We start from the raw sequence: 25,775 nt of genomic DNA, 5'->3' as shown, positions 1-25,775 counted from the left end.
TACACTCGTAGAGGGAGGGTTACTGTCACCGCCAGCTCTCTGAGAAGGTCTGGCAGACGTTCTTTTGTACCTCTTGCATGATGTTCTTTGTTTTGGTTTCACTTTGTCATCTCCTTTCCTTCTCCCAGCTGTCATCTATTTACACTGATTGCCTCCCTTTATATTCCCTCCCATACTGCCTCACTTTGCGGTTTATACTTCTTCCTGGATGAGTTGTTCACTGCTGGATGCTCCCTCTCCTGATTCCTCAGATAAGCCTGTTTCCTTTATTTGTGTTTACTTGCTGGCTTGATTGTAGGTGACCCTGACTCCATCCGTATTAAGTGCAGGGAGCCAGTGGTCGTGTCCCCTCACTATTATAGGGTTTTCAGGTGTCAGATAGTATAAGGTACGTGGACATGAAATCGTCTACCATAGGGAGAGCTCTAGGGGTTTTATAGGGCTCACCCATATGCTCCTTAGTTTGGGATCAAGCCAGTCGGATGTTTATTTATAAGTTCCAGCTTTCTGCAACACCATCCGTGACACATATAAGACGACACCCAGCGTATAAGACGACCCCGACTTTTGAGAAGATTTTCATCTGTTAAAAAGTAGTCTTATAAGCAGGAAAATACAGTATTAATAAACATGAGCCTCAATGATACCAACAACAAAAATTGTGATAAAACTATAGAGAGCTAGGCAAGAAGGGGGCAGGAGAGGTTTTGTGTATATATTTATATATATATATATACAGTACAGACAAAAAGTTTGGACACACCTTCTCATTCAAAGAGTTTTCTTTATTTTCATGACTATGAAAATTGTAGATTAACACTGAAGGCATCAAAACTATGAATTGACACATGTGGAATTATATACATAACAAACAAGTGCGAAACAACTGAAAATATGTCATATTCTAGGTGCTTCAAAGTAGCCACCTTTTGCTTTGATTACTGCTTTGCACACTCTTGGCATTCCCTTGATGAGCTTCAAGAGGTAGTCCCCTGAAATGGTTTTCACTTCACAGGTGTGCCCTGTCAGGTTTAATAGGTGGGATTTCTTGCCTTATAAATGGGGTTGGGACCATCAGTTGCGTTGAGGAGAAGTCAGGTGGATACACAACTGATAGTCCTACTGAATAGACTGTAAGAATTTGTATTATGGCAAGAAAAAAGCAGCTAAGTAAAGAAAAACGAGTGGCCATCATTACTTTAAGAAATGAAGGTCAGTCAGTCAGCCGAAAAATTGGGAAAACTTTGAAAGTAATGGCTATTTGACCATGAAGGAGAGTGATGGGGTACTGCGCCAGATGACCTCCACAGTCATCGGACCTGAACCCAATCGAGATGGTTTGGGGTGAGCTGGACCGCAGAGTGAAGGCAAAAGGGCCAACAAGTGCTAAGCATCTCTGGGAACTCCTTCTAGACTGTTGGAAGACCATTTCAGGGGACTACCTCTTGAAGCTCATCAAGAGAATGCCAAGAGTGTGCAAAGCAGTAATCAAAGCAAAAGGTGGCTACTTTGAAGAACCTTGAATATGACATATTTTCAGTTGTTTCACACTTGTTTGTTATGTATATAATTCCACATGTATTAATTCATAGTTTTGATGCCTTTATAGTCATGAAAATAAAGTAAATAAACTCTTTGAATGAGAAGGTGTGTCCAAACTTTTGGTCTGTACTGTATATATATACAGTTGTGTTCAAAATAATAGCAGTGTGTCAAAAAAAGTGACTAAAGCTCAAAATCCTTCTAATAGCTTTTATTTCCATACACACAAATGCATTGGGAACACTATTTATTCTATTCCAAATCAAAACATGAAGAAAAATATATACAATTTGTGTTGTTCCTCTAAAAGAATTGAGGAAAAGTGAATATTAGACTGTTCAAAAAAATAGCAGTGTTTGTATTCTTCTTTACAAACTCAAACATTCACTATATAAACTGAAAAATGTTTGAGGATTTTGCTTTCCTTTGAATCACTTCACTAATATTTAGTTGTATAACCGCTGTTTCTGAGAACTGCTGTACATCTGTGTTGCATGAAGTCAACCAATAGTGATGAGCGGGAGGTGCCATATTCGATTTCGCGATATTTCGCGAATATTCGAATGAATATTCGTATTATTTTCTTCGAAATCGAATATTCGGAATTATTTTATTTTAATGCGCGATTAAATTAATCATACGATTTTTTTATTTTTTTTTCCCTGTATAAGGCAACGTTCCTATGACTATGGCTAGGCTAATATGTGTATTATACGAAATTTCTTAATATTGCTCTAACTCCGTCTTTTAGAATATTCGTAATATTGCTCTAACTCCGTCTTTTAGAATGTTACGAATATTCTAAAAGACGAAGTTAGAGCAATATTAAGACATTTCGTAAAATACACATATTAGCCTAGCCATAGTCATAGGAACTTTGCCTTATACAGGAAAAAAAATAAAAATAATCGTACGATTAATTTAATCATACGATTTTTTATTTTTTTTCCTGTATAAGGCAACGTTCCTATGACTATGGCTAGGCTAATATGTGTATTTTACGAAATTTCTTAATATTGCTCTAACTTCGTCTTTTAGAATATTCGTAATATTGCTCTAACTTCGTCTTTTAGAATATTACGAATATTCTAAAAGATGAAGTTAGAGCAATATTAAGAAATTTCGTAAAATACACATATTAGCCTAGCCATAGTCATAGGAACTTTTAAAAAAAAAAAAAAAAATACGAATATTCGATTTCGCGAATATTTGGAACTATATTCTAAATAATCGCGAAATCTCGAAATTGCGATATTCGAGAAAAAAATTCGAAATTCGAATATTCGCGCTCAACACTATCAACCAACTTCTGGCACCTGTGAACAGGTATTCCAGCCCAGGAGGATTGGACTACATTCCACAGTCCATCGTACCTGAGGGATTCTGCTGACATGATTCGACTGCTGGAGAACTTTGGCCCGCGAGTGAGGATGTATTGCTGGCTACTATTGATGTGGCTTCGCTATATACCATTATCCCTAAGACGTTGGGTCTCAGGGGAGTTGAGGAGGCTTTGGAATTAGACCCCGATATGAGCCTGGCCCATAGGGCATTTATCCTTGATTGCATAGACTTTTGCCTTTGTCACAATTTTTTTGTATACGAAGATACTAATTGCCTCCAGTGCATCGAGACGGCGATGGGGGCGAAATTCGCCCCCAGTTTTGCCAATCTTTTTATGGCGTCCTGAGAGAGAGAGAACATTATCCAAGTAGTCAATAAGAAAACAGAAAAAGGAGAATTGAGGACTTGGCATCGTTATATTGACGATTGTTTGTTGGTGTGGAAAGGAAGTAGCGGGGACTAAATGTGAATGAGTGGAACCTCAAATTCAGTAGCAACATAAGTGGTACCTCTGTAGATTTTCTCGATTTGACAATCTATCTAGAGGAGGGCCATTTTAAGACCAAGAAATTTTTAAAAACCACTGACGTAAATTCCTATATTGACACTTCAAGGCTTAAGAATATCCCAAAGGGACAATTCAAAAGAATTTGCCGGAATTGTACAGATGAGAAAGTCTTTTTTGAGCAAAATGAGACTATAAAAGAATGTTTCTTGGAAAAAGGATATAATGAAGAGGCTCTGAATAAATGTCGAAAAGAGGTGACATCAGTTAAGACTGCTGGAAATACAGAAAGGAATAGTGATTTTAGATTTAGCTTTATAACCCAGTTTAATACTAATGCGGGGAAAATGAAAAATGCGCTTAGAAAAAATTGGGGAGTTCTGAAAATTGGCCCGTTTTGGGGAGTGTTCTCCCAAAATGCCATCCAGTCATTTTTAGAAAGGCACCCAACCTCCTACAACATTTGGTGCATAGCACGGATTGTAAACCAGATACTAAAAAAAGAAGAAATAGTTTCACTTGGTGTGGTTTCTGGCAAGAATAGAAGGAATAAGGATAGAGTAAGAACGATGCAAATAGTATATTCAAAGAAAAAAACGGTCCTTCAAGGTTTCTGGAAACATTAAATGCGAAAATACAGGTGTTATCTATGTATTGGAGTTTCCTTGTGGCCTTCAGTACGTGGGAAGAACAACTAGGAAATTAAAAATTTGTATCCAAGATCACATTTGGAACATAAAAAAAGGGCTCGAAACGCATAGTGTGTCTATGCATTTCAAAAGACATCACCAGAAGCATCCGAAGGGATTGCGTTTCATGGGAATAGAATTGGTTGAAAATCAACTGGCGGGGGGGATTATAATGCTAAGAATAATAAAAGAGAAGTTCAGTTGATGTATAAACTTGATACCCTTCAACCCAATGGACTATATTGAATGTGACTTGAAACCCTGTTTATTCTAGGTTCTATTATGCTATATGTATTACATACCGTTAGGTGGATGAGGTAGGAATGTGAGAAGTGGTGGAGCCCATTTGTGATTGGAGAAAGGACACTGCGTGATTCTGATCAGCTGTCCGGTCATGTGATGGAGTCTCAGCCGTGGCTTTGATCAGCTGTCCGGTCATGTGATGGGGATTCAGGCGTTGCTTGGATCAGCTGTCCGGTCATGTGATGAAGTTTGTGATGTGACAGACATATAATAGGAGGCTTGTTGTATATTTTCAGCGTCTTTTACTTAATATATTTTATGTATGTATTTTTAATTAAGGATGAGTTAATTTTTTAACTATGTCTATTGATTTGGGGTTGGTTTGCGTTATAGTTAAAGTTGAGCGAACACCTAGATGTTCGGGTTCGGGGAGTTCGGCCGAACTTTAAAAAAAAGTTCGGGTTCGGGACCCGAACTTGATCCGAACTTGGACCCGAACCCGAACCCCATTGAAGTCAATAGGGACCCGAACTTCACTTTATTATTTTCCGTGATAACATGGTTATAACAGAAAATAATAGTATTAGCTTTTTCAGATCTGAGTTTTCAAGATCGTGAAAACTCAGATCCGACAGTATATTCTAACACAGAGGCGTTCCCATGGTGATGGGGACGCTTCAAGTTAGAATATACTAAGAACTGTGTACATAACTGCCCCCTGCTGCCTGGCAGCACCCAATCTCTTATGAGGGGCTGTGATCCGCACAATTACCCCTCAGGTGAGGGGTTAATTGTGCGTATCTCAGCCCCCTGTAAGAGATCGGGTGCTGCCAGGCAGCAGGGGCCAGACCCCCCTCCCTCCCCAGTATTAAAATCATTGGTGGCCAGTGCGGCCCCCCCTCCCTCCCCACCCCTAATTAAAATCACTTACGTGCGCTGTCTGGGGCCGGCCGGTCGCTCCTCCTACTGGTAAGTGACAGGTCTGTGCTATAAGCAATGCGCCGCACAGACCTTTCACTTACCAGTAGGAGGAGCGCCGGCCGGCCACAGTCAGCGCATGTAAGTATAATGCTGCTAAAAGTGCTAAGTGACCATGGCAGCCAGGACTGCAGTAGCGTCCTGGCTGCCATGGTAACCGATCAGAGCCCCAGCGATTAAACTGGGGCATCCGATCGGAACTGCCACTCCGCTGCCACCAATGATGGAGGGGAAGGGGGGTTGTTAACCAATGATTTTAATTAGGGGAGGGGAGAGGGGAGGCCGCACTGGACACCAATGATTTTAATAGGGGGTGGGTGGGGGTGGGGGGTCCGCATTAGCCACCAATGATTTTAATAGAGGGTGGGGGGCCGCACTAGCCACCAATGATTTTAATACTGGGGAGGGAGGCAGGGCTGCACTGGCCACCAATGATTTTAATACTGAGGAGGGAGGGGGGTCTGGCCCCCTGCTGCCTGGCAGCACCTGATCTCTTACAGGGGGCTGTGATCCGCACAATTAACCCCTCCGGTGCCGCACCTGAGGGGTTAATTGTGCGGATCACAGCCCCCTATAATAGATCAGGTGCTGCCAGGCAGCAGGGGGCCGTTATGTTCACAGTTCTTAGTATATTCTAACTTGAACTCCTCTGTGTTAGAATATACTGTCGGATCTGAGTTTTCACGATCTAACTCTAATCCGATGGTATATTCCAACATAGAGGCGTTCCAATGTTGATCGGGACGCTTCAAGTTAAAATATACTATCGGATTGGAGAAAACTCAGATCCGATGGTATATTAATATTACCCAAACACCGAACCCGAACTTTTTCTGAAATGTTCGGGTTTGGGTGCCGAACACCGTAAAGTTTCGGTACGAACCCGAACTTTACAGTTCGGGTTCGCTCAACCCTAGTTATAGTTTTTGTGTTTTCATGAGAAATCAGCGCTGATACACTATAGAGGGTTAAATCTCCCTCAAGGATCATGTCAGCAATGAGTGGGACTTTATGCACTTTATAAGGGGGGGATTGCATTATGTTTTGAATCGCTCCTGAAGAAGCGCGTAAGCGAAAACCCGGGTCGGGCGATTTCTGTGCATGGCACGTCTGTGACTTTTATGCTTTTAACAAGTTTACGCTTGTTAGTACAATAAACCCTTTGAATATATGGTGGTAGTCAGTACTTCACTGTGGCTGCATCTGTTTGATTATCTACAGGAGTATCGACCAAAGGAGGGATACTATTGTGTGAAATCTAGTGATCCCTGCCATCGTGTCTTTTCCATTTTAACCCTTTGCTGAGGAAGGAGGTGGTGTTTGAAAGCAGCGCAATATTCTATGCTATTTATTTATTCCACAGTTCTTCTCTATTTCTTGGTTTTGCCTCAGAAACTGCATTTTTGATGTCACCCCACAAGTTTTCTATTGGATTAAGATCCGGGGATTGGTCTGATCACTCCATAACGTCAATCTTGTTGGTCTGCAACCAAGATGTTGCACTTTTACTGGTGTGTTTGGGGTCGTTGTCTTGTTGAAGCACCCATTTCAAGGGCATTTCCTCCTTAGCATAAGGCAGCATGACCTCTCCAAGTATTCTGATGTATTCAAACTGATCCATGATCCCTGGTATGCGATAAATAGTCCCAACACCGTAGTATGACAAACATCCCCATATCATGATGCTTGCCCACCATGCTTCACTGTCTTCACAGTGTACTGTGGCTTGAATTCAGTGTTTTGGGGGTCATCTGACAAACTGTCTCCGGCCACTAGACCCAAAAAGAATAATCTTACTTTCATCAGTCCACAAAATGTCTCTTTATGCCGGTCAATGTGCTATTTGACAAATTGTAACCTCTTTAGCACATGTCTTTTTTTCAACAGTGGGACTTTGCGGGGGCTTCTTGCAGATAGCTTGGCTTCACATAGAAATCTTCTAATTGTAACAGTACTCACAGGGAACTTTAGACCTTCTTTGATCATCCTGGAGCTGATTGTTGGCTGAGTCCTTGCCATTTTGGCTATTCTTCTATCCATTCGAATGGTAGTTTTTTGCTTTCTTCCACGTCTTTCAGGTTTTGGTTGACATTTTAAAGCATTTGTGATCATTTTAGCTGAGCAGCCTTTAATTTTCTGAACTTCTTTATATGTTTTCCCCTCTCCAATAAACTTTTTAATCAAGGTACACTGTTCTTCTGAACAATGTCTGGAACGACCCATTTTCCTCAGAATTTCAGAGAGAAATGCACTGTAACCAGCAAGTGCAACATTTGCTGCCTTCCTTCCTTAAATAAGGGCAATAATTGCCACCTGTTTTTAAAAGAATAAATGACCGCACTCATTTAACTCCACACTGCCATTATTTTGAACATGCCCCTTTCAATAAGTGATTGAATTACACAGAATCAGCAGCATGCATGTCATGACTGTTGGGTTTGTTGGGTTTATATTACTCTACTACACCTGCTAGTAAATTATTTGCCATGTAGAAATATTATTTCTACGAAAAACAGTGATTGATCAGGTTAGTGATGTCTGACTGCTATTATGCTATTATTTTGACCACAACTTAATATACACTCACCTAAAGAATTATTAGGAACACCTGTTCTATTTCTCATTAATGCAATTATCTAGTCAACCAATCACATGGCAGTTGCTTCAATGCATTTAGGGGTGTGGTCCTGGTCAAGACAATCTCCTGAACTCCAAACTGAATGTCAGAATGGGAAAGAAAGGTGATTTAAGCAATTTTGAGCGTGGCATGGTTGTTGGTGCCAGACGGTCTGAGTATTTCACAATCTGCTCAGTTACTGGGATTTTCACGCACAACCATTTCTAGGGTTTACAAAGAATGGTGTGAAAAGGGAAAAACATCCAGTATGCGGCAGTCCTGTGGGCAAAAATGCCTTGTGGATGCTAGAGGTCAGAGGAGAATGGGCCGACTGATTCAAGCTGATAGAAGAGCAACGTTGACTGAAATAACCACTCGTTACAACCGAGGTATGCAGCAAAGCATTTGTGAAGCCACAACACGCACAACCTTGAGGCGGATGGGCTACAACAGCAGAAGACCCCACCGGGTACCACTCATATCCACTACAAATAGGAAAAAGAGGCTACAATTTGCACGAGCTCACCAAGATTGGACTGTTAACCACCTCCGGACCGCTGTACGCACAGACGCGTCCTGGAGGTGGTTGTTTCATTCCACCTGGACGCGCCGGCGCGTCCTCTCGCGAGACGCAAGATTTCCTGTGAACGCGCGCACACAGGCGCGCGCGTTCACAGGATCGGAAGTTAAGCGAGTGGATCTCCAGCCTGCCAGCGGCGATCGTTCGCTGGCAGGCTGGAGATGTGATTTTTTTAACCCCTAACAGGTATATTAGACGCTGTTTTGATAACAGCGTCTAATATACCTGCTACCTGGTCCTCTGGTGGTCCCCTTTGTTTGGATCGACCACCAGAGGACACAGATAGCTCAGCAATATGTAGCACCAAACACCACACTACACTACACCCCCCCCTGTCACTTATTAACCCCTTATTCGCCCCTGATCGCCCCTGATCACCCCTGATCACCCCATATAGACTCCCTGATCACCCCCCTGTCATTGATTACCCCCCTGTCATTGATCACCCCCCTGTAAAGCTCCATTCAGATGTCCGCATGATTTTTACGGATCCACTGATAGACTGATCGGATCCGCAAAACGCATACGGACGTCTGAATGGAGCCTTACAGGGGCGTGATCAATGACTGTGGTGATCACCCCATATAGACTCCCTGATCACCCCCCAGTCATTGATTACCCCCCTGTCATTGATCACCCCCCTGTAAAGCTCTATTCAGATGTCCGCATGATTTTTACGGATCCACTGATAGACTGATCGGATCCGCAAAACGCATACGGACGTCTGAATGGAGCCTTACAGGGGCGTGATCAATGACTGTGGTGATCACCCTATATAGACTCCCTGATCACCCCCCTGTCTTGATTACCCCCCTGTTATTGATCACCCCCCTGTAAAGCTCCATTCAGATGTCAGCATGATTTTTACGGATCCACTGATAGACTGATCGGATCCGCAAAACGCATACGGACGTCTGAATGGAGCCTTACAGGGGCGTGATCAATGACTGTGGTGATCACCCCATATAGACTCCCTGATCACCCCCCTGTCATTGATTACCCCCCTGTCATTGATCACCCCCCTGTAAAGCTCCATTCAGATGTCCGCATGATTTTTACGGATCCACTGATAGACTGATCGGATCCGCAAAACGCATACGGACGTCTGAATAGAGCCTTACAGGGGCGTGATCAATGACTGTGGTGATCACCCCATATAGACTCCCTGATCACCCCCCTGTCATTGATTACCCCCCTGTCATTGATCACCCCCCTGTAAAGCTCCATTCAGATGTCCGCATGATTTTTACGGATCCACTGATAGACTGATCGGATCCGCAAAACGCATACGGACGTCTAAATGGAGCCTTACAGGGGCGTGATCAATGACTGTGGTGATCACCCCATATAGACTCCCTGATCACCCCCCTGTCATTGATTACCCCCCTGTCATTGATCACCCCCCTGTAAAGCTCCATTCAGATGTCGGCATGATTTTTACGGATCCACTGATAGACTGATCGGATCCGCATAAAAGGCATACAGACGTCTGAATGGAGCCTTACAGTGGCGTGATCAATGACTGTGGTGATCACCCCATATAGACTCCCTGATCACCCCCCTGTCATTGATTACCCCCCTGTAAAGCTCCATTCAGATGTCCGCATGATTTTTACGGATCCACTGATAGATGGATCGGATTCGCAAAACGCATACGGACGTCTGAATGGAGCCTTACAGGGGCGTGATCAATGACTGTGGTGATCACCCCATATAGACTCCCTGATCACCCCCCTGTCATTGATCACCCCCCTGTCATTGATCACCCCCCTGTAAGGCTGCATTCAGAAAAATTTTTGGCCCAAGTTGGCGGATTTTTTTTTTTTTTTCTTACAAAGTCTCATATTCCACTAACTTGTGTCAAAAAATAAAATCTCACATGAACTCACCATACCCCTCACGGAATCCAAATGCGTAAAAATTTTTTGACATTTATATTCCAGACTTCTTCTCACGCTTTAGGGCCCCTAGAATGCCAGGGCAGTATAAATACCCCACATGTGACCCCATTTTGGAAAGAAGACACCCCAAGGTATTCCGTGAGGGGCATATTGAGTCCATGAAAGATTGAAATTTTTGTCCCAAGTTAGCGGAAAGGGAGACTTTGTGAGAAAAAAATAAATAAAAACAATTTCCGCTAACTTGTGCCAAAAAAAAAAAAATTCTATGAACTCTCCATGCCCCTCATTGAATACCTTGGAGTGTCTTCTTTCCAAAATGGGGTCACATGTGGGGTATTTATACTGCCCTGGCATTTTAGGGGCCCTAAAGCGTGAGAAGAAGTCTGGGATCCAAATGTCTAAAAATGCCCTCATAAAAGGAATGTGGGCCCCTTTGCGCATCTAGGCTGCAAAAAAGTGTCACACATCTGGTACCGCCGTATTCAGGAGAAGTTGGGCAATGTGTTTTGGGGTGTCATTTTACATATACCCATGCTGGGTGAGAGAAATATATTGGCAAAAGACAACTTTTCTCATTTTTTTATACAAAGTTGGCATTTGACCAAGATATTTATCTCACCCAGCATTGGTATATGTAAAATGACACCCCAAAACACATTCCCCAACTTCTCATGAGTACGGCGATACCACATGTGTGGCACTTTTTTACAGCCTAGGTGGGCAAAGGGGCCCACATTCCAAAGAGCACCTTTCGGATTTCACAGGTCATTTACCTACTTACCACACATTAGGGCCCCTGGAAAATGCCAGGGCAGTATAACTACCCCACAAGTGACCCCATTTTGTAAAGAAGACACCCCAAGGTATTCCGTGAGGGGCATGGCGAGTTCCTAGAATTTTTTATTTTTTGTCACAAGTTAGTGGAAAATGATGATTTTTTTTTAAATTTTTTTTTCTTACAAAGTCTCATATTCCACTAACTTGTGAGAAAAAATAAAAACTTCCATGAACTCACTATGCCCATCAGTGAATACCTTGGGGTGTCTTCTTTCGAAAATGGGGTCACTTGTGGGGTAGTTATACTGCCCTGGCATTCTAGGGGCCCAAATGTGTGGTAAGGAGTTTGAAATCAAATTCTGTAAAAAATGGCCAGTGAAATCCGAAAGGTGCTCTTTGGAATATGGGCCCCTTTGCCCACCTAGGCTGCAAAAAAGTGTTACACATGTGGTATCTCTGTATTCAGGAGAAGTTGGGGAATGTGTTTTGGGGTGTCATTTTACATATACCCATGCTGGGTGAGAGAAATATCTTGGCAAAAGACAACTTTTCCCATTTTTTTATACAAAGTTTGCATTTGACCAAGATATTTATCTCACCCAGCATGGGTATATGTAAAATGACACCCCAAAACACATTCCCCAACTTCTCCTGAATACAGAGATACCACATGTGTGACACTTTTTTGCAGCCTAGGTGGGCAAAGGGGCCCACATTCCAAAGAGCACCTTTCGGATTTCACTGGCCATTTTTTACAGAATTTGATTTCAAACTCCTTACCACACATTTGGGCCCCTAGAATGCCAGGGCAGTATAACTACCCCACAAGTGACCCCATTTTCGAAAGAAGACACCCCAAGGTATTCACTGATGGGCATAGTGAGTTCATCGAACTTTTTATTTTTTGTCACAAGTTAGTGGAATATGAGACTTTGTAAGGAAAAAAAAAAAAAAATCATAATTTTCCGCTAACTTGTGACAAAAAATAAAAAGTTCTATGAACTCACTATGCCCATCAGCAAATACCTTAGGGTGTCTACTTTCCGAAATTGGGTCATTTGTGGGGTGTTTGTACTGTCTGGGCATTGTAGAACCTCAGGAAACATGACAGGTGCTCAGAAAGTCAGAGCTGCTTCAAAAAGCGGAAATTCACATTTTTGTACCATAGTTTGTAAACGCTATAACTTTTACCCAAACCATTTTTTTTTTTACCCAAACATTTTTTTTTTTAACAAAGACATGTATAAAAATAAATTTAGAGCAAAATTTATATATGGATGTCGTTTTGTTTGCAAAATTTTACACCTGAAAGTGAAAAATGTCATTTTTTTGCAAAAAAATAGTTAAATTTCGATTAATAACAAAAAAAGTAAAAATGTCAGCAGCAATGAAATACCACCAAATGAAAGCTCTATTAGTGAGAAGAAAAGGAGGTAAAATTCATTTGGGTGGTAAGTTGCATGACCGAGCAATAAACGGTGAAAGTAGTGTAGGTCAGAAGTGTAAAAAGTGGCCTGGTCTTTCAGGGTGTTTAAGCACTGGGGGCTGAGGTGGTTAAAGACTGGAAAAATGTTGCCTGGTCTGATGAGTCTCGATTTCTGTTGAGACATTCAAATGGTAGAGTCCGAATTTGGCGTAAACAGAATGAAAACATGTATCCATCCTCTGATGGCTACTTCCAGCAGGATAATGCACCATGTCACAAAGCTCGAATCATTTCAAATTGGTTTCTTGAACATGACAACGAGTTCACTGTACTAAAATGGGCCAACATTTCTAAAGAATGCTATCAGCACCTTGTTGAATCAATGCCACGTAGAATTAAGGCAGTTCTGAAGGCAAAAGGGGGTCCAACACACGTATTAGTATGGTGTTCCTAATAATTCTTTAGGTGAGTGTATATATACATGTATATATATATATCCCCATCCTAAACCTTGTCCCCAGAGTCGCACTCTAATGGTGGATGCACTCAGTGCTGCTGTGAGATAGGGAAACAGCTATCATTGTCTGGACACTGTTTGTGTAAGGCCTCATGCACATGGACGTTATTTTGGTCCACATCTGACCCGCAGTTTTTGCGGACCCATTCTCTTCAATAGGGCCACAAATGATGCGGACAGCACTCTGTGTTCTGTCCGCATTCGTTGCTCCGTTCCGTTGTCCGTAAAAAAAATATAACCTGTCCTATTCTTGTCCGCGTTTTGCGGACAAGAATAGGCAGTTATATTAATAACTGTCCTTGCCGTTCTGCAAATTGCAGAACGCACATGGACGCCATCCGTGTTTTGCGAATCCGCGATTTGCGGACCGCAAAACACACAACGGTCGTGTGCATAAGGCCTGAATCAAGTTAAATGATCTGGACTGACATTCCGCTGTTTAGCCACAAGATGTTGCTGTTTCCTTAACACAGTTAACAGACTGCATATTTTCCATATTCATAAGAGGTTGAGTTCAAAGCCTGTAGAAGAATGGGAGCAGCCATCTTAGAGGAAGCTGAGACTGAGGAACTGTGTGAGCAGAAGATCCGTCAGTATCCAGATGTGGGAGCATCCCTAAGTGACCAGAGCTGCAGCAAAGTGAAGCTGAAGTGTCCTAGACACTGATCCTGTCCAGAGGAACGAGGATTGCTTCCAGGAACGCTGATGAGAGCTGAGGAGCAAAAAAACATACTCTGCGGCACCGCATGCTTGTTGGAGAATATTGATGAGCGAGCATGCTCGGCCGAATACCGGTTCGGCTCAATCATCGCTATGCTCGGCACATGGCGGTACTCGGCCGAGTACTACATATGCTTGAGCGCCATGATCAGAAAAGAACATTGATAGTTAATAGGGCAGACATCCAAATGGATCGTTGCCGTCACAGGGACGTGCAATCTCCCTGAGGTTATCTAGAGTCACCAATGCGGCTGCAGGCCCTCACCCCTAAGGTTTTAGATGGTCAGATCAGCAAGCCCTTGCTCCAAATGTTTTTGAGGGTCACCAGCAAGCCATCGATCATAATTTTTCATGGGTGTGTATGATGCCCTCCTTTATATTTTCGAAAGGGTGTTTTGGAGTGACGGTTTTCTTGTAATTTTTGGCAGCTCTTTCACTAAATGCATAGACTTTATGAGTGTCTACCTTAACAATTGTGCCACAATGTGATTGAAGCACTCCTTTATGTGATATACAGGCTGTTTTGGAGTGCCTCTTGATTGTAATTTTTTGCAGCAATTGCACTTTATATACAATTTAATATACAGGAAAGAATGTTTCCGAACAATTTTTCATGTAAAATTGATTTTTTTTGGGGGGGTTTTGTGCGTATTTTTGTCAGTCTGTAAAAGTGGCGTACAACTCGGACCTGAGAGTCCAAGATGCATCCAGACATCGTCCCCATGGTGTTCCCGATCCATTTCGGTGGTGTTTCTGTCATTTTCTGACCTTTTTCAATGGACCAGGCACCCTCCCCTCTACAGAGCAGGGGGTGCCTGGTTGTCTCCCATTGACTTCCATTATACTCAGCCGAGCACACGAATATAGCAATGTGTTCGGGCCGAACACCTGAATAGTTTGGTGCTCGATCATCACTAATCAGCATATAAGCTATACTTCAGTGATTTATGTAGCTTCAAACAGTATTTTTCTCCTTGACCTTTAGGGCTCAGTATAGCTTCAGAGAGTAATACTCCCCCCCCCCCCCCCACACACTCGGAGGATCCACTAGTTCTCTGGTGAACTAGTCAGACCCTGGTTAGGAGTACATCACAGAATAACCCTTTATTGAATTGAGATGGACCTGATTCTGTGTAAAAAGAGAGAGCCAAACAGGAGGACATATATTTCTTATAGAATGCTCCTTTCCTGAGAGTCTGTTCAGGGTCTTGTTTTAACCCTTGGACTTCAGTGAGTATTTTGTCTCCAATAGATGAGTCTCTAAACAGTATTTAAAGTAAACAGGGAGGGGGTGTGGAGATTCATGTGGTTCATAGTAGATAATGGTATTCTAGCTGCCTTTGAGTGTGATCGATACTTAAGAAAAAAACTGAATTATAACCATTGGTAGTGTCTTCATGATCACTAACTGGATTGTTATGCCGTAGCTTTGATAGAAAGTCTCCACCTGCAGAAAACAAAGACTTGGATCCCAGGCATTTAAATCATATTAAAGATAAATGGGATAATGGGATAATCCCGCTTCATGTGGTTCAATAGATCTGTGGTGACTACATTTCTGTTTGGCTGAACACATCTTATTTTGTTCTTGCATAGCTTGCAACAGGGCAATGCATTTGTCTTCCGGTATCGTTGACAACAACTGCCAAATGGGAGATACTCACGCAGGGATAGAGACAGCCAAGCTGGGTTTAGCTCTGGTACATATTAGGCCTAACCCAAACTCTGCGTCAGCAGCATCACCAAATCCTGAAACAGACATGGCCCTGACTGTTCTTTGGGAGGTACATGGGCTCTGTTCTTTATTGCTGCCGCCATGACCCTCCTCCTCTGATGTTGCCTTCTTCTCAGCAACCTTATCACAGGTCATGTCCAAAACATAAAGGTCATTGGAGTCTTCACGGCCAATCCAACTCACCCCCTTCCCAGTCGCTTTTATTAGACCGAGAGTAGAGTTGAGCGAACACCTGGATGTTCGGGTTCGAGAAGTTCGGCCGAACTTCCCGGAAATGTTCGGGTTCGGGATCCGAACCCGACCCGAACTTCGTCCCGAACCCGAACCCCATTGAAGTCAATGGGGACCCGAACTTTTAGGCACTAAAAAGGCTGTAAAACAGCCCAGGAAAGAGCTAGAGGGCTGCAAAAGGCAGCAACATGTAGGTAAATCCCCTGCAAACAAATGTGGATAGGGAAATGAATAAAAATAAAATAAATAAAAATTAACCAATATCAATTGGAGAGAGGTCCCATAGCAGAGAATCTGGCTTCACGTCAGCAGAGAATCAGTCTTTATGTCATAGCAGAGAATCAGGCTTCACGTCACCCACCACTGTAATAGTCCATTGTCATATATTTAGGCCCCGGCACCCAGGCAGAGGAGAGAGGTCCCGTAACAGAGAATCTGGCTTCATGTCAGCAGAGAATCAGTCTTCATGTCATAGCAGAGAATCAGGCTTCATGTCACCCAACACTGGAACAGTCCATTGTCAGATATTTAGGCCCGGGCACCCAGGCAGAGGAGAGAGGTCCCGTAACAGAGAATCTGGCTTCATGTCAGCAGAGAATCAGTCTGTATGTCATAGCAGAGAATCATGCTTTACGTCACCCAACACTGGAACAGTCCATTGTCAGATATTTAGGCCCAGGCACCCAGGCAGAGGAGAGAGGTCCCGTAACAGAGAATCTGGCTTCATGTCAGCAGAGAATCAGTCTTCATGTCATAGCAGAGAATCAGGCTTCACGTCACCCACCACTGGAACAGGCCACTGTCACATATTTAGGCCCCGGCACCCAGGCAGAGGAGAGAGGTCCCTTAACAGAGAATCTGGCTTCATGTCAGCAGAGAATCAGTCTTCATGTCATAGCAGAGAATCAGGCTTCATGTCACCCAACACTGGAACAGTCCATTGTCAGATATTTAGGCCCAGGCACCCAGGCAGAGGAGAGAGGTCCCGTAACAGACAATCTGGCTTCATGTCAGCAGAGAATCAGTCTTCATGTCATAGCAGAGAATCAGGCTTCACGTCACCCACCACTGGAACAGGCCATTGTCAGATATTTTTAGGCCCCGGCACCCAGACAGAGGAGAGAGGTCCCATAACAGAGATTCAGGCTTCATGTCAGCAGAGAATCAGTCTTTATGTCATAGCAGAGAATCAAGCTTCACGTCACCCACCACTGGAACAGTCCATTGTCACATATATAGGCCCAGGCACCCAGGCAGAGGAGAGAGGTCCCATAACAGAGATTCAGGCTTCATGTCAGCAGAGAATCAGTCTTCATGTCATAGCAGAGAATCAGGCTTTACGTCACCCACCACTGGAACAGGCCACTGTCAGATATTTTTAGGCCCCGGCACCAAGGCAGAGGAGAGAGGTCCCATAACAGAGATTCAGGCTTCATGTCAGCAGAGAATCAGTCTTCATGTCATAGCAGAGAATCAGGCTTCACGTCACCCACCACTGGAACAGGCCACTGTCACATATTTAGGCCCCGGCACCCAGGCAGAGGAGAGAGGTCCCTTAACAGAGAATCTGGCTTCATGTCAGCAGAGAATCAGTCTTCATGTCATAGCAGAGAATCAGGCTTCATGTCACCCAACACTGGAACAGTCCATTGTCAGATATTTAGGCCCAGGCACCCAGGCAGAGGAGAGAGGTCCCGTAACAGACAATCTGGCCTTATGTCAGCAGAGAATCAGTCTTCATGTCATAGCAGAGAATCAGGCTTCACGTCACCCACCACTGGAACAGGCCATTGTCAGATATTTTTAGGCCCAGGCACCCAGACAGAGGAGAGAGGTCCCATAACAGAGATTCAGGCTTCATGTCAGCAGAGAATCAGTCTTTATGTCATAGCAGAGAATGAAGCTTCACGTCACCCACCACTGGAACAGTCCATTGTCACATATATAGGCCCAGGCACCCAGGCAGAGGAGAGAGGTCCCATAACAGAGATTCAGGCTTCATGTCAGCAGAGAATCAGTCTTCATGTCATAGCAGAGAATCAGGCTTTACGTCACCCACCACTGGAACAGGCCACTGTCAGATATTTTTAGGCCCCGGCACCAAGGCAGAGGAGAGAGGTCCCATAACAGAGATTCAGGCTTCATGTCAGCAGAGAATCAGTCTTCATGTCATAGCAGAGAATCAGGCTTCACGTCACCCACCACTGGAACAGGCCACTGTCACATATTTAGGCCCAGGCACCCAGGCAGAGGAGAGAGGTCCCTTAACAGAGAATCTGGCTTCATGTCAGCAGAGAATCAGTCTTCATGTCATAGCAGAGAATCAGGCTTCATGTCACCCAACACTGGAACAGTCCATTGTCAGATATTTAGGCCCAGGCACCCAGGCAGAGGAGAGAGGTCCCGTAACAGACAATCTGGCTTCATGTCAGCAGAGAATCAGTCTTCATGTCATAGCAGAGAATCAGGCTTCACGTCACCCACCACTGGAACAGGCCATTGTCAGATATTTTTAGGCCCCGGCACCCAGACAGAGGAGAGAGGTCCCATAACAGAGATTCAGGCTTCATGTCAGCAGAGAATCAGTCTTTATGTCATAGCAGAGAATCAAGCTTCACGTCACCCACCACTGGAACAGTCCATTGTCACATATATAGGCCCAGGCACCCAGGCAGAGGAGAGAGGTCCCATAACAGAGATTCAGGCTTCATGTCAGCAGAGAATCAGTCTTCATGTCATAGCAGAGAATCAGGCTTTACGTCACCCACCACTGGAACAGGCCACTGTCAGATATTTTTAGGCCCCGGCACCAAGGCAGAGGAGAGAGGTCCCATAACAGAGATTCAGGCTTCATGTCAGCAGAGAATCAGTCTTCATGTCATAGCAGAGAATCAGGCTTCACGTCACCCACCACTGGAACAGGCCACTGTCACATATTTAGGCCCCGGCACCCAGGCAGAGGAGAGAGGTCCCTTAACAGAGAATCTGGCTTCATGTCAGCAGAGAATCAGTCTTCATGTCATAGCAGAGAATCAGGCTTCATGTCACCCAACACTGGAACAGTCCATTGTCAGATATTTAGGCCCAGGCACCCAGGCAGAGGAGAGAGGTCCCGTAACAGACAATCTGGCCTTATGTCAGCAGAGAATCAGTCTTCATGTCATAGCAGAGAATCAGGCTTCACGTCACCCACCACTGGAACAGGCCATTGTCAGATATTTTTAGGCCCAGGCACCCAGACAGAGGAGAGAGGTCCCATAACAGAGATTCAGGCTTCATGTCAGCAGAGAATCAGTCTTTATGTCATAGCAGAGAATGAAGCTTCACGTCACCCACCACTGGAACAGTCCATTGTCACATATATAGGCCCAGGCACCCAGGCAGAGGAGAGAGGTCCCATAACAGAGATTCAGGCTTCATGTCAGCAGAGAATCAGTCTTCATGTCATAGCAGAGAATCAGGCTTTACGTCACCCACCACTGGAACAGGCCACTGTCAGATATTTTTAGGCCCCGGCACCAAGGCAGAGGAGAGAGGTCCCATAACAGAGATTCAGGCTTCATGTCAGCAGAGAATCAGTCTTCATGTCATAGCAGAGAATCAGGCTTCACGTCACCCACCACTGGAACAGGCCACTGTCACATATTTAGGCCCCGGCACCCAGGCAGAGGAGAGAGGTCCCTTAACAGAGAATCTGGCTTCATGTCAGCAGAGAATCAGTCTTCATGTCATAGCAGAGAATCAGGCTTCATGTCACCCAACACTGGAACAGTCCATTGTCAGATATTTAGGCCCAGGCACCCAGGCAGAGGAGAGAGGTCCCGTAACAGAGAATCTGGCCTTATGTCAGCGCAGAATCAGTCTTCATGTCATAGCAGAGAATCAGGCTTCACGTCACCCACCACTGGAACAGGCCATTGTCAGATATTTTTAGGCCCCGGCACCCAGACAGAGGAGAGAGGTCCCATAACAGAGATTCAGGCTTCATGTCAGCAGAGAATCAGTCTTTATGTCATAGCAGAGAATCAAGCTTCACGTCACCCACCACTGGAACAGTCCATTGTCACATATATAGGCCCAGGCACCCAGGCAGAGGAGAGAGGTCCCATAACAGAGATTCAGGCTTCATGTCAGCAGAGAATCAGTCTTCATGTCATAGCAGAGAATCAGGCTTTACGTCACCCACCACTGGAACAGGCCACTGTCAGATATTTTTAGGCCCCGGCACCAAGGCAGAGGAGAGAGGTCCCATAACAGAGATTCAGGCTTCATGTCAGCAGAGAATCAGTCTTCATGTCATAGCAGAGAATCAGGCTTCACGTCACCCACCACTGGAACAGGCCACTGTCAGATATTTTTAGGCCCCGGCACCCAGACAGAGGAGAGAGGTCCCATAACAGAGATTCAAGCTTCATGTCAGCAGAGAATCAGTCTTCATATCATAGCAGAGAATCAGGCTTCATGTCACCCACCACTGGAACAGGCCACTGTCAGATATTTTTAGGTCCCGGCACCCAGACAGAGGAGAGGTTCATTCAACTTTGGGTTGCCCCGCAATATAATGGTAAAATGAAAATAAAAATAGGATTGAATGAGGAAGTGCCCTGGAGTAGAATAATATATTGTTAAGGGGAGGTAGTTAATGTCTAATCTGCACAAGGGATGGACAGGTCCTGTGGGATCCATGCCTGGTTCATTTTTATGAACGTCAGCTTGTCCACATTGGCTGTAGACAGGCGGCTGCGTTTGTCTGTAATGACGCCCCCTGCCGTGCTGAATACACGTTCAGACAAAACGCTGGCCGCCGGGCAGGCCAGCACCTCCAAGGCATAAAAGGCTAGCTCTGGCCACGTGGACAATTTGGAGACCCAGAAGTTGAATGGGGCCGAACCATCAGTCAGTACGTGGAGGGGTGTGCACAGGTACTGTTCCACCATGTTATTGAAATGTTGCCTCCTGCTAACACGTTCCGTATCAGGTGGTGGTGCAGTTAGCTGTGGCTTGGTGACAAAACTTTTCCACATCTCTGCCATGCTAACCCTGCCCTCAGAGGAGCTGGCCGTGACACAGCTGCGTTGGCGACTTCTTGCTCCTCCTCTGCCTTCGCCTTGGGCTTCCACTTGTTCCCCTGTGACATTTGGGAATGCTCTCAGTAGCGCGTCTACCAACGTGCGCTTGTACTCGCGCATCTTACTATCACGCTCCAGTGCATGAATTAAGGTGGGCACATTGTCTTTGTACCGTGTATCCAGCAGGGTGGCAACCCAGTAGTCCGCACACGTTAAAATGCGGGCAACTCTGCTGTCGTTGCGCAGGCACTTCAGCATGTATTCGCTCATGTGTGCCAGGCTGCCCAGAGGTAAGGACAAGCTGTCCTCTGTGAGAGGCGTATCGTCATCGTCCTGCGTTTCCCCCAGCCACGCACCAGTGATGGGCCCGAGCTGCGTTGGGTGCCACCCCGCTGTGAACCTGCTTCATCCTCATCCTCCTCCACCTCCTCCTCCTCCTCCTCCAGTAGTGGGCCCTGTCTGGCCACATTTGTACCTGGCCTCTGCTGTTGCAAAAAACCTCCCTCTGAGTCACTTCGAAGAGACTGGCCTGAAAGTGCTAAAAATGACCCCTCTTCCTCCTCTTCCTCCTGGGCCACCTCCTCTTCCATCATCGCCCTAAGTGTTTTCTCAAGGAGACATAGAAGTGGTATTGTAACGCTGATAACGGCGTCATCGCCACTGGCCATGTTGGTGGAGTACTCGAAACAGAGCAACAGTGGGCACACAGGTCTCGCATGGAGGCCCAGTCATTGGTGGTGAAGTGGGGCTGTTCCGCAGTGCGACTGACCCGTGCGTGCTGCAGCTGAAACTCCACTATGGCCTGCTGCTGCTCGCACAGTCTGTCCAGCATGTGCAAGGTGGAGTTCCACCTGGTGGGCACGTCGCATATGAGGCGGTGAGCGGTAAGGCCGAAGTTACGCTGTAGCGCAGACAGGCGAGCAGCGGCAAGATGTGAATGCCGGAAGCGCGAACAGACGGCCCGCACTTTATGCAGCTGCTCTGACATGTCGGGGTAGTTGTGAATGAACTTCTGCACCACCAAATTCAGCACATGCGCCAGGCAAGGGATGTGCGTCAAACCGGCTAGTCCCAGAGCTGCAACGAGATTTCGCCCATTATCGCACACCACCAGGCCGGGCTTGAGGCTCACCGGCAGCAACCACTCGTCGGTCTGTTGTTCTATACCCCCCACAACTCCTGTGCGGTGTGGGGCCTGTCCCCCAAACATATGAGTTTCAGAACGGCCTGCTGACGTTTACCCCGGGCTGTGCTGAAGTTGGTGGTGAAGGTGTGTGGCTGACTGGATGAGCAGGTGGAAGAAGAGGAGGAGGAAGCTGAGTAGGAGGAGGAGGAGACAGGAGGCAAAGAATGTTGCCCTGCGATCCTTGGCGGTGGAAGGACGTGCGCCAAACAGCTCTCCGCCTGGGGCCCAGCCGCCACTACATTTACCCAGTGTGCAGTTAGGGAGATATAGCGTCCCTGGTCGTGCTTACTGGTCCACGTATCTGTGGTTAGGTGGACTTTGCCACAGATGGCGTTGCACAGTGCACACTTGATTTTATCGGATACTTGGTTGTGCAGGGAAGGCACGGCTCTCTTGGAGAAGTAGTGGCGGCTGGGAACAACATACTGTGGGACAGCAAGCGACACGAGCTGTTTGAAGCTGTCTGTCTCCACCAGCCTAAATGACAGCATTTCATAGGCCAGTAGTTTAGAAATGCTGGCATTCAGGGCCAGGGATCGAGGGTGGCTAGGTGGGAATTTACGCTTTCTCTCAAATGTTTGTGAGATGTAGAGCTGAACGCTGCCGTGTGACATGGTTGAGATGCTTGGTGACGCAGGTGGTGGTGTTGGTGGTACATCCCATGTTTGCTGGGCGGCAGGTGCCAACGTTCCTCCAGAGGCGGAGGAAGAGGCCGAGGCGGCGGCAGCAGCAGAAGAGGCCGAGGCGGCAGCAGCAGAAGAGGTAGCAGGGGGAGCCTGAGTGACTTCCTTGTTTTTAAGGTGTTTACTCCACTGCAGTTCATGCTTTGCATGCAGGTGCCTGGTCATGCAGGTTGTGCTAAGGTTCAGAACGTTAATGCCTCGCTTCAGGCTCTGATGGCACAGCGTGCAAACCACTTGGGTCTTGTCGTCAGCACATTGTTTGAAGAAGTGCCACGCCAGGGAACTCCTTGAAGTTGCCTTTGGGGTGCTCGGTCCCAGATGGCGGCGGTCAGTAGCAGGCGGAGTCTCTTGGCGGCGGGTGTTCTGCTTTTGCCCACTGCTCCCTCTTTGTCTTTTTCTACGCTGTTGGCTCGGTCTCACCACTGCCTCTTCCTCCGAACTTTGAAAGTCGGTGGCACGACCTTCATTCCATGTGGGGTCTAGGACCTCATCGTCCCCTGAATCGTCTTCCACCCAGTCTTGATCCCTGACCTCCTGTTCAGTCTGCACACTGCAGAAAGACGCAGCAGTTGGCACCTGTGTTTCGTCATCATCAGAGACGTGCTGAGGTGGTATTCCCATGTCCTCATCATCAGGAAACATAACTGGTTGTGCGTTAGTGCATTCTATCTCTTCCACCCCTGGGGAAGGGCTAGGTGGATTCCCTTGGGAAACCCTGCCAGCAGAGTCTTCAAACAGCATAAGAGACTGCTGCATAACTTGAGGCTCAGACAGTTTCCCTGATATGCATGGGAGTGATGTGACAGTCTGATGGGCTTGGTTTTCATGCGCCATCTGTGCGCTTTCTGCCGAAGACTGGCTGGGAGATAATGTGAACGTGCTGGATGCACTGTCGGCCACCCAATTGACTAATGCCTGTACCTGCTCAGGCCTTACCATCCTTAGAGCGGCATTGGGCTACTGGGATCTGAGGTAGTAGGTACACTAGGACGTGTGGCTGTGACAGAACGGCCACGTCCTCTCCCAGCACCAGAGGGTCCACTAACACCACCACGACCATGTCCGCGTCCGCGTCCCTTACTAGATGTTTTCCTCATTGTTACCGTTCACCACAATAAGAAAAATATTATTCGGGCCAATGTATTGAATTCAAATTCAGGCCTTTTTTTACAGACACCTAACACTATCTGGCTATCTATTTAGGTACCGTATGTGAGACAGTGACAGGTCTCACTCAGGTTAGAGGCAAGGAAGGGGTGGATAGTGAGGTCCACACCCCTGTTCCACCACAGGTGAGACAAGCTGGAGGTAATCAGCCTGGCATAAGGCACCTCCCCTGCCGCCGGCTCACTGTCACTGGCTCTGCCACATAGTTAATAACAGGAGCAGTCTTACCCTTTGTAATCAACCATTCTGGTAAAGCAGTGACATTCTCTCCCGCGGACTCATCAAGGTTGTGGTTGCTCCTAGCAACAGCTTTACTGCACCTCCGCACTCCCTCTCCAGGACTCCGGACACAGTCGCAGAGAAGATATGCACTCCTGACAACCGCACCGCTCTCCACCTCTTTGTCTTCCCGACGGTTGCCCTTGGCAACGGCATATCTTTGCCTTTTATCAGGAACTCCGCTCCACAACTGCCAAACAATGGAAAGTCCTTGCCCAGTACAAATTCCACTTCCAGTGTCTCACATTTTAACAGCTCCCACTGCACAGAGCCATAGTCACAAAGGTCAGTCACACCGTAGTTTTGGTCTCTGGCCCCCTTGTTACAAAGTCCAGAATTCCAGGCAGGACCCGAGACACTTGCTGGGGGGAGTCTAGAATGACCCCCAGCGGGATTCCGCCGATCACTAACTCGCAGGATTTCTCCCACGGGCTATACCATTTTGCAGCCATTTCCACTGATCAGTCTCTTGTACTGGGCTATCTCACGCTCAGTGAAAATCAGCGGATTGTCCAGCACCACAGAAAAAAAAAGTCCAGTTTAACACCAGCAGTCTCTGATCTGCAAACTGCAAGTATCACAGGTTGCTGTTCAGACAGCGTGCTTATTTTGGGTTGGACTGAGGATAGCTCATCCACGTCCTAGAGAGGGACTTATTGTTTAGTTAGAGCCTGGACAAGGCTAGGTGTTCTGTTTATGTTTTTGTATTTTAATGCAACCTGTGAAATAAAGCTGGCAGGACGCCAGTTGAAATGCACTTCTGTCTCCTGAGGTCTCCTTCTGCGAAATAATCTGACTAATCCCCCTACCTTTTCACCTCTGGAAAGGTGAGCTAAATTACGGACTGCCACAATTGGTGTCGGATGCGGGCAACGACACCTCAGAAAAGCTGAATGCTGCAGTGCTGTGTGGGAACTTAAAGGGCCAGAAGCCCGTTTGCTCAGTGGAACAGGTGCTGTTGGAAATTTTTCTGGTCCTTGAACAGCTGGTTGCTAAGGGTAACGCCTGAATACAAATTGTTTCTGGACTTGGGAACAGGTATATGTCCTGGGTAAAACCTGCTACATTGCTGCAGAGAGACTCCTGACATGGAGGATATGTTAAAGGCTTTGCTGCAAGCCACCGCAGCCCAGCAACATGCTAACAAAGTGCAGCAAGAAGCTAATCGGCAGACAGAGGATCTGGCGCGGTCTATGGCAATGCAACTTACCACTCTAACCGAGATGCAAAACAAAGATCGTGTTGCTTTGACTGAGGTGGTGCAGCGCTTTGCAGACCAGACCCCTTGGTCGACTGAAATTGGTCCCATGGGGAAGAAGGACATATGTGCTGGGAACTACCTACAAAAGATGGCTGCCACGGATGATGTGGAGGCTTATTTGATGACCTTTGAGCGCCCTGCTGAGCGTGAAAGGTGGCCACCAGATCAGTGGGCAGGGTTGATAGCCCCCTTTCTGAGTGGAGAGGCTCAGAAGTCTTATTATGATTTGGATCCTGCCGACGCTCAGGATTACTGTAAGCTGAAAGCAGAGATTTTGGCCCGTCTGGGAGTTACTTTGTCGGTTCGGGCCCAAAGAGTGCACCAT

The sequence above is a fragment of the Bufo bufo genome, chromosome 1 (assembly GCF_905171765.1).
Source record: "Bufo bufo chromosome 1, aBufBuf1.1, whole genome shotgun sequence".
Taxonomy (NCBI): domain Eukaryota; kingdom Metazoa; phylum Chordata; class Amphibia; order Anura; family Bufonidae; genus Bufo; species Bufo bufo.
This window is presented reverse-complemented; position numbering follows the sequence as displayed.